Genomic DNA, 13,758 nt, shown 5'->3' on the forward strand with positions numbered 1-13,758 from the left:
ACTATCGGGACGTCGTCGATTATGTGTGTGTCTACCCGTCGACGAAAACTTGCGAATCAGTTCCCATTACCTTGCCGTGCTCTTCTGTTTATATAGCGTGCATCGCAGGCCTGTCCGCCAGTTCACTGGGCGCGGTGTTTCGGAAAAAAGATGGCGCCGGTTTCCGGGTCGTGTATAGACAGTGTCCGCGCCCTGAGAGCGCTGTGCTACGCCTCAGGCATCCGCGCGATGGCGACGAGCTTCACAATCAAAGCACCGCGCGACAGATTAAGAAAAGGCTGTTAGCGTCGCGCTGTCCAAACGCCGGTAAGATCTAATTAGGGCGGCCGTTACGAACAACCAGACTCAAATTGTGCCATAAAATGCATCGCCGTTACAGGCCACAGTTTGGCGTAGCGCAGATTTCGCCGGCTACGCAAATAAATTAAGTGGAACCAGAATTATATAGGGTGCATATTTTGAGTACTTTTTTTTCGCAAAATTGGTACAAGGCGAAGAACTTTTAATGGTGAACATTACCCTTTGATAGATGACTGAATTAAAGTGTTCAATCAAACCACTCTCCTGACAATCGTTTAAATGGTTGATTAGCACTACGGTGTCTCTCATAAACTCAATGTAGCTTTGGGACAGTAAACCCCATGAATAAATCGAGTAATCAGCAAACTTCTGCAAACTTATGGCCACACTTACTATTATCGCGCATAATCTGCAATGTGCCGGTTCTAAATTAATATTGGTCAATAACAAAATTATCACTAGTCTCAAGTACCCTGTTCGGGGGCACAGCGAGGAATATTAGACCATTTCGACAAGTAAAGTTTTCTTTGAACGCACTATTTTATGATAATTTCACGGTTGTAGAATAATTATTAGAAAAGATAACGAAGGTCAAAGTTGTATTTTTATTTTCTTAATAATTTCGTGCCAGAACCTATAGCGCCGGTACGTCAATCTTGCGGCCCCGATCTCAAAGTCGTTCCTGTTTTTCATTTGGGGAGTTGTCTAGCAATATTACAAGAGCGAACTCAGAACTGGCCAGGAGCGAAAGTTTCCTCGATTCAAGCGGTCAGCTTTCGAGCAAGCATGGCTTCCATGTGTACTTCATACAGTCCAGAAACTTCTCGAGTGTATCTCTAGAAGTGTTCCTGTCTTTGCGAAGGCGACAGAATGGTGCTCTCAGAGCTAAAGACGACCGTGGTTGTCAAAGTTCGCAGATATTACAATATCGTCCAACACTCATTCGACGGTTCAGCTCAATGTGAGTGAGAACATGGCGATGCGGAGTTGTTTATCGATTTATCGATGCCAATTCCCACGGGTTCCTACGATTCTGCTGGGGCTTTCGTTAGACTGGTGTGGTGAGAACATATCATATCAAGACTAAGAGTCATCGAACAAACGAAGACTTCATAAAGCCTTCCCAAAAATGATTCTCAAAAGGTTATTGTTTATCGTTCCTATCACTGCACAAGAAGCGAAATCTTACCGTGTTCTTGAGGAGCCGAATTCACAAAGGTTCTTGTTCGTAAGAACTTCTTCTGAATGGTCGGCGGCCTTTGCTAATGATATGTTTGCTGTCCCTATTGGACTGTTCTTGTTCTTACGAACTTTACTAGCGAAAGAACTTTTTGTCAATGCCGGCCTTGATCTCTCAGCCTGCATGCGGGCCACCAGCGTCCTTTTTCAAACAAACAAAGAGATTATCTGCGAACATACTTGTATATGAAGCAGTGCTGCCGGTTCATTGTTTCACGGCTTCACAACAGATGGCGCTCCCTATCTGTGCCCGCCTTAAGGAAGCGGTTCGCGGTTCGCCTGTTTGGGCTGCATGCCCTCTGTGGCTTGATTGTTATCTGGCAGCTTATTATACCTCGCCCCGCGGTACGAATCTGTAACTTGCCTAGTATAACCTTCTCGCCATTCACTTATTCCGCTAGGTGTTCTAGTTTTCTTTCTTTTTGCTCACTTAGCCTAGGATGCTCAGCAATTTGTTGGCTTCACAACGCCCGTGCGAAGCTCACACATCCCGCCTTCTGCCTACCTTCTGTTCTCTCGACAAAGACCCGAGGAAGCAGACGACGCACGCGAGAGAGGGTGGGTTGCGTTCAGAAAGAGGGAGGATCATTTATTTTCGTGCCTCTGCGCTCAGATAGCGATCGAGACGGCTCGACCGCAAAAATGTCAAACAAAACGAAGAGAAGCAGTAAGCTCTAAAAGCAGACGGCGTGTCCGCTTGACCACGTTTCGGAGAGGAGGGAAAGAGATGCTTTTGTTGGGCATGAATCTGTTGACACGCCGCGCAGCGGCGCCACTCAACGGCGAGTTGCCGAACTACGCGCGTGTTCGGAACAGTGCCAGTGCCTCCACGCCATTTGTGAAACGCCACCACACCTCGTTTGTGAAGACAAATGAATCGAGCAAACGCTGGTTACTAAACTCGAAGCACGCGACGAGCAGAAGTGTGTTGTTGCTTTCTGCCTCCGCTGTAGCGTACGTCTGCCGTTCGGTCGGCGCTTGCTGCAGATAACGTGCTTAGAAGGGAGCATGCTCTTCACGATGTCGGGATTTGATAAGCAAGGAAAGATGACGTTAATATCCGCACTCACGGTCGTTCGCGTTGTGTCGACCACAATGAAACCACCAACTTTCGGGTGTCATTACTTCTAATGGGCATTTCGCAGAAATGTCATTTCATTGTACGCCCGCAGTCCGAATCAACCCTCCTGCATCATCAGTGGTTGCCATGACTGCGAACCCGTAAGCCGGCGCAGTTGTGGTGTTATTAGTGCTCTAAACCGGCTCCACGTGCGCAAGAGCGTTCTAGGCCACCCGGGACGTTACAAGCTACAATCTGTGGAGAGAATAGATTATCGTTGTAATCGTTCAGTGGCAGCTCGTATATCATGAGGAATGCGGTGTCACTGCCGCTTTTTGGATGCCGGGACAAACGGTGATATTCTTACTGTGCTCACATACGACTGCCGCATTCAAACAGTTCACTTGTACAAAGGCTGTACTGAAAGTAATGATCAACTATTTTTTGTCGCATGCAAGTCTGAAAGTATACAAGAATGGGTGTCTGGTAGCACGCGTGGACATCTTTATTGCGATAAAGGGCGGCTATTTAGCATCAAGGGGTCAGATAATCCAGACAACATTATGTTGAACTAAATGTCAGCACACGATTAGTTTGATCAATGTGCTGCCATAGAATTCCTTGAGAAAAAGCAAACTTCAACTACAAAAAAAAATTATTACAGGCTTCAGCTTACATATGGTAACGTTGAATATGCTTGAGCTGGGTGAGGTATTTTAAAGATGCCCAGATGAGCATGAAAGATTAGCAACGTAGTGTTTGGCTGAAGCCCTTACAGTAGCGATAGAAGCTAACAAAGAGGCCATTGGATCGCTCTCAAAGAATACAGGTGAGTAACAATAAAAGAAGCAGCTAGAAGTGCTTAAATATGGCACAGTGCCGTCCAGGAGATGATTGAAAGCTTAGGTTATCAGCAAATCAATGCCCCTAGATATACTAAAAAACTGCAGAAGCTCCATCGTACATTTGGCCTGCGAAAAAAATTGAGCTCGCAGGACGACAATAGGGCCCCTCAAACTTCTCTCTCAAGGAGGAGGCGGAGGAGGAAGAGAAGGAGGGAAACATTAGCATTGCGAAGACGGGCGGCTGTCCATCACGCCATCAATGGGTTACTTGGGCCAGTTGTTTGCATAATTTGAAGAAACGGCCACGTTGCTTTGCGATCCAGAGACGCGTGCGGCCTTGGTCCACGAATATGTCGCCGAAAATGGCCTACGATCTATCCGAATAACACATTTAGCAGATCGTCACATTCGATATTATAAGGATAAAAAATAGGTTATAAGTATTCGATTGTCTATTCAGGGCTGCATGAGTCATACGTGGATGTGTGCGCCATTGAATAAAAATGAAAAGGCATACGTGAAAGCCACCACTAACCAGTAGCCCTTGTCACCCGCGTTAGGAGTATTAACAGTCTGGGGAAATAACTCTAAAATGCGATCAAATACGAGGCTAACAGTACGTGGCACCACAGGCAATACATGAAGCAGTGCGTTACTTTCTCTACGGTCCTATACGAATCACTACTTTCAAGGGCTCCCTAATCAATAACCAAATGTATATGCAGAGAAAAGAGAACTGTGAGAGAAAGATAGTAAAACCTGAAACATTAAGTCACAGAGTTTCACTTCGAATAACGCAGTGTAATCATTTATGAACAAGTGTTGCTCATTTCTTCCAGCATGGCCCTCGCGTTGTAATCACAATAAAATACGCCGGATTGCCTTTACGTTTCCCTCTCGATATATCGTGATTTTGTCGAGCTTTATTCGCTGCAGTCACCTAACGTAACCCATATTTTTGTTCTTTGCATGTTTCACGTTGCTTTCAGGATTGTGGTTCTGTAACTCGACGATTGATGCGTTGTCGGCGAGTCATTTCATTTGCAGTAGCTTTAGCATCCGCAAGACGGGAGAAATTGAGGTGCGTACAGAAATGCAGACACCAACTATAGGCAGCCAATACACTCTTAAAATATTAGGAAGCAAATTGCCGAGTTACAATTTACGGAGTAGAAAATCGGAATACTACAACAGTGAGAACTAGGAACTTCCGACGCAGCTTGAGCGCACCCGCTATTGTTATTTCAGCGGCATGAAATATGTACTATGGGCCAAAAAGTTTACGGACCAAGGGATATGACAAAAAGGTGAATATCACCGCAGATTCAAAACGCAGCCTGGTATTCCCATTTCCAGCCTCTACTGGTATATGCGAACAATATCGTGATAAACGGTTTTACTGGCTACTTTGAAAGGCTGCTCGGATGTTTAGCGTTTTCTTAGATCCCGTGGTCCATAAACGTTTTTGGTCGATAGAACGTTTTAGCTGTTGGCGTAAAGGTGCCCACAACGACATAACCAGGAATGTGTAGTGTTTCTGTTTTCCTTTCTTTCAGACAAGTCGATCCTCTCCTCCAAATGTTTTCTCCATACTGTGATTTGACTTGCTCTGCCACTGATGATCCATAACGTTTTATAGGAGTGCATGTTTATACGTATTTGCACATGTTAGTGCCTGCTTTCCTACTATCATCTCTGGCTTCATGGATACGTGGGCAGTACCTTGTATATATTCATGCGCCTTTATTGACGATTGTCGGTGCTTTTTTTTTTCACCTTTTTTGTCGTCAAAGAGCGAGAAGCAGCCGGTGATCAGTAAGAACACCAAGCTCTACTACAATAGCATGTTATATAAAAGAACATTTCTAAAGCATGCACTTCAACTGAGCACCACGGGCTATCACTATTATCGCTGCTGCTCCGTTGATACATGCATCCAGTGTTCGTGTTCTCCATAAACTGCAATAACTATCAAGACAAGTTAAAACTAGATCTTGCTGTGTTCCGGTATGGAACGGTAACATGCCGCAGTTCGAAAGACAATGCCTTCAGGCACTGTGACAAAGTATAGGAGCGAGACAGTGCGGTTCACTGCCCAACTGGCCAAAGAAGTTGGAAGGAAGGAAAAAAAAAGAACAATGTTTAGAGCTAGTCTGCAGCTAGATTTCTGCGGACTCCATCATCGACAAAATCCAAACAAGAGACAAAGAAGGTAACGCCTTATGAGACTTTTTTGAGGATGTGGGAGTGGTCGCAATCGTTTGCGAACCGTTGCTCCCGGAGCGCCTCGTAGTTTGCTGAGGGATCATTTCGTGAACTTTAAGGCAGCACGTTTCAGGGAGTTCCAAGTGGCAGCTACTGGTGCCGCTTTTCTGCGTGACATGCTTTTCTTTATTTTTTTTTCGGTGAACAATATGCGCACCCGTCTCTCTTTTGTCTCCTACAGATGGTGCTACGTGCAGGTGCCAAACGGTTGCCACGCGTGCACGTGGGTGCCGTCCAAATGACCCCCTCTTTGTTTCTCGACTGGCGGTTTAAGGAGTGTCCCCCTATGGTGGATACGGACGCCATCGCCGACAAAATGCGAGAAAGAAAAGCTAAGACAGAGGAACGTGTAACGCCCAGTGTGTCGGTTCGGTTCCTCGGCGATGACGCCTTCCAGGCCGTCAGCGGGTCACAAAATGGCTGGTGGTTTCTCGGTTGTGTCTCGGTCGCCGCCCTCGGCTTCGAGTTGTTTCGTTTATTCCTTTGTCTCTTCTTTGGCGCTCTCCTTTAGACAGCAGCTGCGGCAAGGCGTGCGTTTGGAGGGACAAAAGGCGGTGATCGCAAAGCCACGACCATCGTCCGGCGCCACTGTCTCTCGTCACAATGTGCTACCATAACCACGGAGCTATGGAGGCCTTGGCATTTGCAGGCTTTCTTTTCATTTCTCCTTTCTGAATCTCTCAAACTTTCCGCACGCACGCAGACGCATACACGCAGACGCGCAAAAACCAAACTCGCCCACGAATCTACAACCCTATACCAAGATTTACCTTCATCGGTAGGAAAGGTTATACTTATACAAATCGGCGGGAAGTGGCGTATTCTTCTTCTAAACGCCCCCTTTATTTCGGTCACGGCAACGGATATCCTATAGCATCGTAAACAGGTCTCTCGGTCAATATAGCTTTGTACGTCGGTGTAGTAGCATTCGAGATCTGTGCCCTAAATGTCACCTGCCAGGGCCATAAGTAACGTACAGCTCTTCCACTGCGGGTATCAGGGAACCATTCGCACGCCACAGCATGGCATACGCCTCGGGGCTAAAGCACGATGACTGCTTACAGGTAACGAGACTCCGCGCAGGAAATGGCCGACGGTCATCACAAAGCCAACGGCCGCATATATGCGGCACCAATTATCATCCCGTTCTTCTGCATTTCCTCTCTGGACCCCGCGGTGCGGACGAAGAAAACAATTTGTAACGTCGATTCCACGAGGTAGAAACACGCGAGTGGGCCGCCATTTGCATGCCGTCTGCTTTTGTACGTCTGCGGCCAGAGCGAGCCTGTCGCACGGAAGTGTAACTGCACAAATGAATGGAACCCTGGAAAGGCAAGAGAGCAAAATACCTGACGGAACGAAGCAGACGACGCGAAACCAGCTACGCGGCGCCCATTAGGTGCTAATTCCGGGCGCGTCTCTCCTTCCGCACATTATATGACGAACCAGAGGGGGCAGTCCGGCAGGCGGTAAGATGACCCCCCCCCCCCCCCCACCCGCAGGCAGGTGTGTACAAAATGCAACGAAGCAGCCAAGGATGACCCTTCTGCGTGACGCGTGAGTGCAAGCGGTCGTCTGCCGCGCGCGCCATTTTTCGCCGCCGTCTGCTATTGCAAGAATATACGTCTGTTCCAGAAGTACGTCTGTTTCTCGCTAGGCCTAGCTCGTAGCCAAGCGGACCCGCGCGAAATCAGGGCGTTTGATGAGGGGTTTATTCGACGGCTCTTTTTTCACTTACGGGAACGACCCCTTAGTACCCAAAAATTGCCCCGTTTCTTCTTATACCTCGTATACATCCGCCATTAAAGCCGTATCCTGTTTCACGGTGTACGAAAATAAGTCTATCGATGATGTTTCCGGTGGCGTGCGTATCATGCTTTAATTATTCCTTTGTGTAAGCGTCCAATAACGTTGCCGTCAGCTGCGTTTCTCCCTGCCTTATGCACCGTTTGGGGGCGTGGCAGTAATTATTTCGGGCAGGCTGCGACATTTGCCGCCAAATGGGTCGTCTATCCCTGGGAGCGTAGAAGAAGAAAGAAATAATGATGAGAGACCACCGTCGTGGGATGAAACGGACGTTTACAATCGGAAATCGGTGATTACAATAATGACTTCATCGGCATAGTTCGGCATACGCAAAGAGACACGCTTGATGTGCCGTCTCTGGTAATTTTAGCAGTCGCCATGTTCGGCTCTCTCCCTCAGCAAACACTACGCACTATAACATAATGAACGTCCTTTATAGATATTTAGAAGGCGCAACGTAAAAGGCTGTCATAGTGTCGTAATCCCCAGCAAGGTATACGCGAATATCGTAATGATGCGTGCACCATTCGCCGGATCCGGTAATTTTGCGACTTAAGATTTATGCTTCCCTGCATCTTTAATTCTCAGACCGTGAGTTTTATTTTATGTTCGTCCTCTTCATGCGATGCCTTTATCATAAGCCAGTCTGTGAACAGCCATCATGTTGTCGAAGCACAAACTCAATAATGCGTATGACAAATTCAGCAGATATCAGTAATCCTATCACCAATCCCGTGCCATTCCTAAGTTATGCCACCAAATGCGATATTTCTCTCTAATATTGTCCAAATTCAGATAAATTGACTTCGGTGTTTTCGAAAGAGAAGTCTATACAATTCCAAACTGCACTACCTTTTCCGTCAGTCGAGCTTTAATAAAGCTTAGGATTAGTCCTTGCGAGCTTCGAAAGGCAACAATGTTTTCACGTCATGCCGTTTTCTCAATAGCAACGCACACCTCGGGTGGTCGAATTGGGCACAGCTTATAGCCGACGCGAACCTCAATTCGCATCTCATCAGAGTGGGATCGTAAATTCATGTGCCGATGCCATTCTTTCGGGCCCATTTCGCGACCTTTGTGGCGCGAAGTGCCTGAATAAATTCCGCTTAAAAGAATAGCGTGGGGCGACTCGTGGAATACATTTCATCGGAATCTGCGACGTTTAGAGCCCTCGGTACGTTGCACTAACGACGACATATGAGCGTTCTTGAATTTCGCTGCCGGGTCCAGGCCTCGCTCATGAGCGGTCACTGTCACGTATACCCGCCAAGATGGTTCAGTGTCACAATAAGCGTCCAGCAGTGCGAAAAACAAAAAATAAACAAACAAAGCAAAATCGCACGCGCGACAACTTCAGATTAAAGCAGTGATGGCCTAAAAACCAAACAAAACAAAAAGAACAAACCTACTGGCGCCAGCAGAAGTCCTTTTTTCATCGGAGCGTCGAAAATGGCGCCCAACGTGGGGCCCGTGTGTGTGGATATAACGACCCACTATTTGCATAAATCTCGCGTTAGACCTCTACCTCTCCAGCACGCGCAGCCGAACCGACGTGCCCCGCCGCGCGTTCTAAGTGTTCTTTCTTTTTACGCCTAAATCATCAAGCGTCACTTTTAGCGCCCTAAAGCCCGGGACACTTCGGCGTGCCAACGCCACCGAGACTGCTCCCGCCACGAGCGTCACGCGTGGTCTGCGCTTCGCACGTAAGTCAGAAATTACGACCAAGGGCGGGAGTCGCAACTGTCGCGGGAGTCGTCTATTAATCAACCGGACAGACATTCGCCGTGGTCCACGAGAAGATATAACTGAGACGAAATTAGGGAGGGGGGGGGGGTGCAGCTTGAAAAGCACGGTCTCAGAGAGAGACGAGGTAATGACGTAAAGGCACCCGCGTAGCGCCGAAAATAAAAAAAACGGCCTTCTGCACTGAGCCTGCTTTTTCGCGGACCAGCAGACTGCAACGAAGTGACACGTTTGCCCGCACCGTGGCGCTGTACTCTGCGAGTACTCTGCGAGTACTCTGCTGTACTAACGTTCGCAAATGTTATTGTATGCTTAAAATCGGATATCTTGTCCGGGTGGAAGTTAACCAAAGATCAGTAGGCCGGTTAGCTTTGGGAGCCCACGGTAAAACCACAAATGAGGCAGTCCAAGGTGACATGGGTTGGGCCTCTTTTGAAGTCAGAGAAGGACAGAGCAAAATTAGTTTTGAAGAAAGGCTCAGGAACATGGATGAAAATAAATGGGCAGCTAAAGTGTACAAGTATCTGTGCCTGGAATGCATGGGCGGCACAGGTCAAGAAGGAGGAAGAGGTCAAGAAAGTTGGCAACCATGTACAGGAGAATTCAAACGGTAAATAGACAACCAGGAGTGATCAGAAAGAAAGTGGGAGAAATAGAGACAGTGAATTGGATGCAAATAATGGAAGCAAGAAGAACGATGGAGATTTACACGAATGGATGGATGTAAAACTTTAATGAAAGTCCTGAGGTAGGCGACTCATGAATGAGAAGAAAGAAATTAGACGGGAGAATCTGTACGATAGCACAAAGGGCAGTGCCTTGCTATTTGAGGCTCGAGGCGGTTGCCTAAGGACCAAAAGCATACCGGAGCAAATATTCGGAACTAAATGAGGCATGTGTATGCTGCAGCAGAGATCCGGAGACCACTCAGCAAGTCCTAATGGAATGCGAATGGGTTCGACCAGTGAGAACCGTAGGTAACGTACACCTTCCGAAGCGCTTGGGTTTAAAGTGGACGGAAGCATCAACCCGTCAGCAGTCAAGATAAGCGAGAGACGTTTAGAGTATTGGTGATTTCATCTCTTAGGCATAGGTAAAGATAAAATGAAGATGTTGAAAAAAAAAAAGAGTAATGAAATGTATGCAAAAATCCTAGATAAAAAACATGTTTAGCATTCATGAATAAATCAAGCAGGCTAGGTGACTATTTGTCACCGCCCCGTTTCAAAGGGGATGCCATTAAATCATCATCATCTTGATACTCGATTCTCGGAAACATGGCGCACAGAGTGGCATTTATACATTCGCATTCGTGCATTGCACTTACGAACTGGTCTGCGCTACAAGCAACACGGGCAAGCCTAACCCCCTATGTATGGTCCAGCTAGGTCCATCAAAGTTTTTCGCACGTCAGGAGTTATTAAAACGGCCTACTGGGGCGTCAGTCGTCGCGAAAAGGCAAAGAACGATTATGTCGTGGTTAACGTACACGTACTTACAATTCTGGAAATATTAGTGTCCTAGGTGACGGCATCACAGCGTTTTTGGTGCCGTTTACCTATACACTAGCGTAACAAGTAGTTAAGCTGTAACCACTGACCTGTGCCGCTGAGGCTCTTGAGTGTGCTACTGAGCTAGAAGACAAAGGTACACGTAACAAACTGATCCTGTTTTAAGAAAAAAACAGTAAAGACGAAAGAGAGAAGCGTGGTACCAAGCGACGGCTGCAAGATGAAGCCGTCGGCCTACAAAACTGTTAGGACAAAGAATAAACGCAATAACAGTTGCGGTGGGAAACGAATAGGGTCAGCACACCACGCTAACTATCACAAAGACAGAACGCCGGACGCAAATCATCGCGTGTTGGCGGCGCTTTGGGATACGGGAAACCGTCGGAAGCATCCGAAAACTACGACTCGGCGCCGCCTGGAGGCCTGGGAAGGAGGTGTAGTTTGGGTGAGAGGCGACGCGGTATACTCGGCGGAGAGGCGTCTAAGCCTTACAAAAGGCATCCTATATAAGAGAGAGCGAGGCGATTCGACGCAATAAACGCGGTTGAAAGAAGCGCAAGAAGGTATAGGATGCCTCGCTTCTCTCCAACATGCTAGACCAAATGGGGCTGCCATCTGCTGAATGCCAGCGGAGCCAACAGTGCAAACCTGCAATTACAATCACTTGTCCGCCACCGCCGCCACCGCCCGTTTCAGATGGCGCTGGCGTCGTTGTGCGCGCTAATCGCTCTCTCGGGGTACACGGGGACTCCGCGGCATGCAATCGTCTTGCGTTGTCCGAGGAGGGCATTTTCTGCTCCTCTAACTTCGGAGAAGGAAACTAGAGGAGCAGAGAGAAATGGCGAGGCAGAACGCGTGTAACCTGTGTCCACGTCATCGGAATCGTGTTTCCGACTGCCGACAGCAACGCCCTCTTTCTCGCCCTTCCGCAACAAACGCTTGCACAAACACGCGCGAGCGCGCGCGTGCGCAGGAACTCGCACGGGCGCCCACGTATCGACGCCCATCGATCTTGTCAAATTGAGCATCGTTGACAGCCGGGACCGGTTTTCAATTACACGTTCCGAGCCGGAGCAGCGTTGAGTCGAACAGCGAGAGCATTTGTTGGCTGCTCCTTCAAGGATAGTCGAGCCGTGGTTTTAAGAGTCCCTTCGCGCCGCTGCAGACGGAACGCTTCCGACCGGAGGGACGCAGTGGCGCCGCCTCGGCAGACGAGCGATCACCGAGTGAACTACGCGAGCAGAGCAAAAGCAAAAATGCGGACGTCAAAAAGGCTGGGAACTACAGAGTTCCCCGGCTTCAGAGGCAAGGCTGTGTAAGCATTAATTGCTCTCCTGGACGCTGAGATCAATGACTGTTTCGGGGAACAATCGGCAGGAAAGCCAAGTTAATCGCTGCTTCATACCACAAATTTGATGCGTGTATTCACGATGCAATGAAGCTTTTTACCCCTTTTAAAAATATAGCCAGTACGACTGGAGACTGCGGACAAGAATGTTTCGGCACTCGTGGGGGCATGCCCCCCCCCAGTGGCAAAGCGCTCTCTGAATGTCGAGCTGTACGAACCGTTGCTTCCTGAGCAGACATCGCCGGATCGCCTGCGTTTGCATTGTTTGGGCCACTGGTCATCAAACATGTCTGGAGCAGGTTAACGTTGTTGAAAACCACAAGATCATGCGCCAGATGGCGGGGACTTTTCTGCGCGACAGGAAGGGAAAATGTAAGAGCTTCGTGGTACTTGCCGCAAGTCCACTTCAAAGGGATCTCTCTTATCATACATCTATTCTTCAGTGAGGCTCGAGAGAGCCGCCATTGAGAGTATTAGAAATTGAATTCCCTGCCATCTTTTTCTCACACTGAAAAAGAGCTCTCTATGAGCTATGTAGATGGTTCATCTTTGGCGTCGCGCACAACCAAAAAAGAAAGGCATGGAAGAACAAACCCGGCTGACCATCTTCAAACACATCCTTGTGGGTTTGTTGGTGTGACAATGCAAGCAAACACAGCGCGCACACCGTCCTCTCTAGTTTATTGCCCTGTATCCGTCTGCGTGCGCTCTATGTACTTACATTGACTATCTTGAACCTGTTGTCTTGACCTCATGTCATAGATTTTCCGCGTTGGAGAATAAAACATTAGTTGGTAGCCGAGAACAAATACTGCCAGCATTTAAAATACGTATACCAGAAAATTTGCCAGTCAAATCGTTCAACCAACAGCTCATTTTGGTTGGTTAGTAAAAACGTTTATTAAAATAAGTGTCCTGCAGATTGATGACCCGGGCTTAGGTCTTGCCTAGTCGCCGCTTCGCGGGCCTGCTGGAGGGCCCAGATTTGGTCAGCGAGTGGAGCTGTGCAGGGCATCGGCCCACCTCACCGAGAGAACATCGGGATTAAAGCCTTTGGTCTTTGCCTCACATTCCCAGAGCATGTGTTTTAGTGCAGCAGATTCTATGCCGCAGACCTTGCAGGTGCTGTCGGGATAGGTCTCAAAAACAAAGAAACGTTTTGATGTATCTCTGCTTCGTAACTGTTCCCAGTTTTTGCTTACTCCTTCATCTTCTTCAGCCAAACCTCCTCAGTCGTAAAGTCGCCACCACTCAAAGCAGAAAAATATAAGCGCTAAATGTCACTCGGCATTGTTTCCACGCCTTCTCTTCAACGACAGATATAGTCATATAGCTGCCCAATCGCGATTTCTGAATCGGCAGCGGTCGCGTCTCTCAAAGCGTGCCTCATCCTGCCTATACCTCTGTCAACCCATGGCGTATAAGCCCGAAATAATAACGCCTATACATGGAACCGTGTCACGCAACCATTGACATATCGCAGGCACTGGCGGATGCTAACGCAAGGAGGCCAAACAACGGCAACAATGAGCGGAGCTCGGAAATGAATAAACTCGACGCGCGCTTTGAATAGGACGCGAAGCCGAGAAAGACAGAAAGTAAAAGAAAGCAAAAAAAATCGAGAGGAGATAAAAGAAATGA

At 47.9% G+C, this 13,758-nt stretch overlaps 1 protein-coding gene across 1 annotated transcript in view; it reads right to left on the minus strand.

Annotated features, from left to right (window-relative positions):
• The window catches only part of LOC119453565 (homeobox protein unc-4 homolog), a 187,075-nt gene that overhangs the window by 53,344 nt on the left and 119,973 nt on the right, over positions 1–13,758 (minus strand). The window lies entirely within an intron of this gene.

Source organism: Dermacentor silvarum, chromosome 5 (genome assembly GCF_013339745.2).
Source record: "Dermacentor silvarum isolate Dsil-2018 chromosome 5, BIME_Dsil_1.4, whole genome shotgun sequence".
NCBI classification, from domain to species: domain Eukaryota; kingdom Metazoa; phylum Arthropoda; class Arachnida; order Ixodida; family Ixodidae; genus Dermacentor; species Dermacentor silvarum.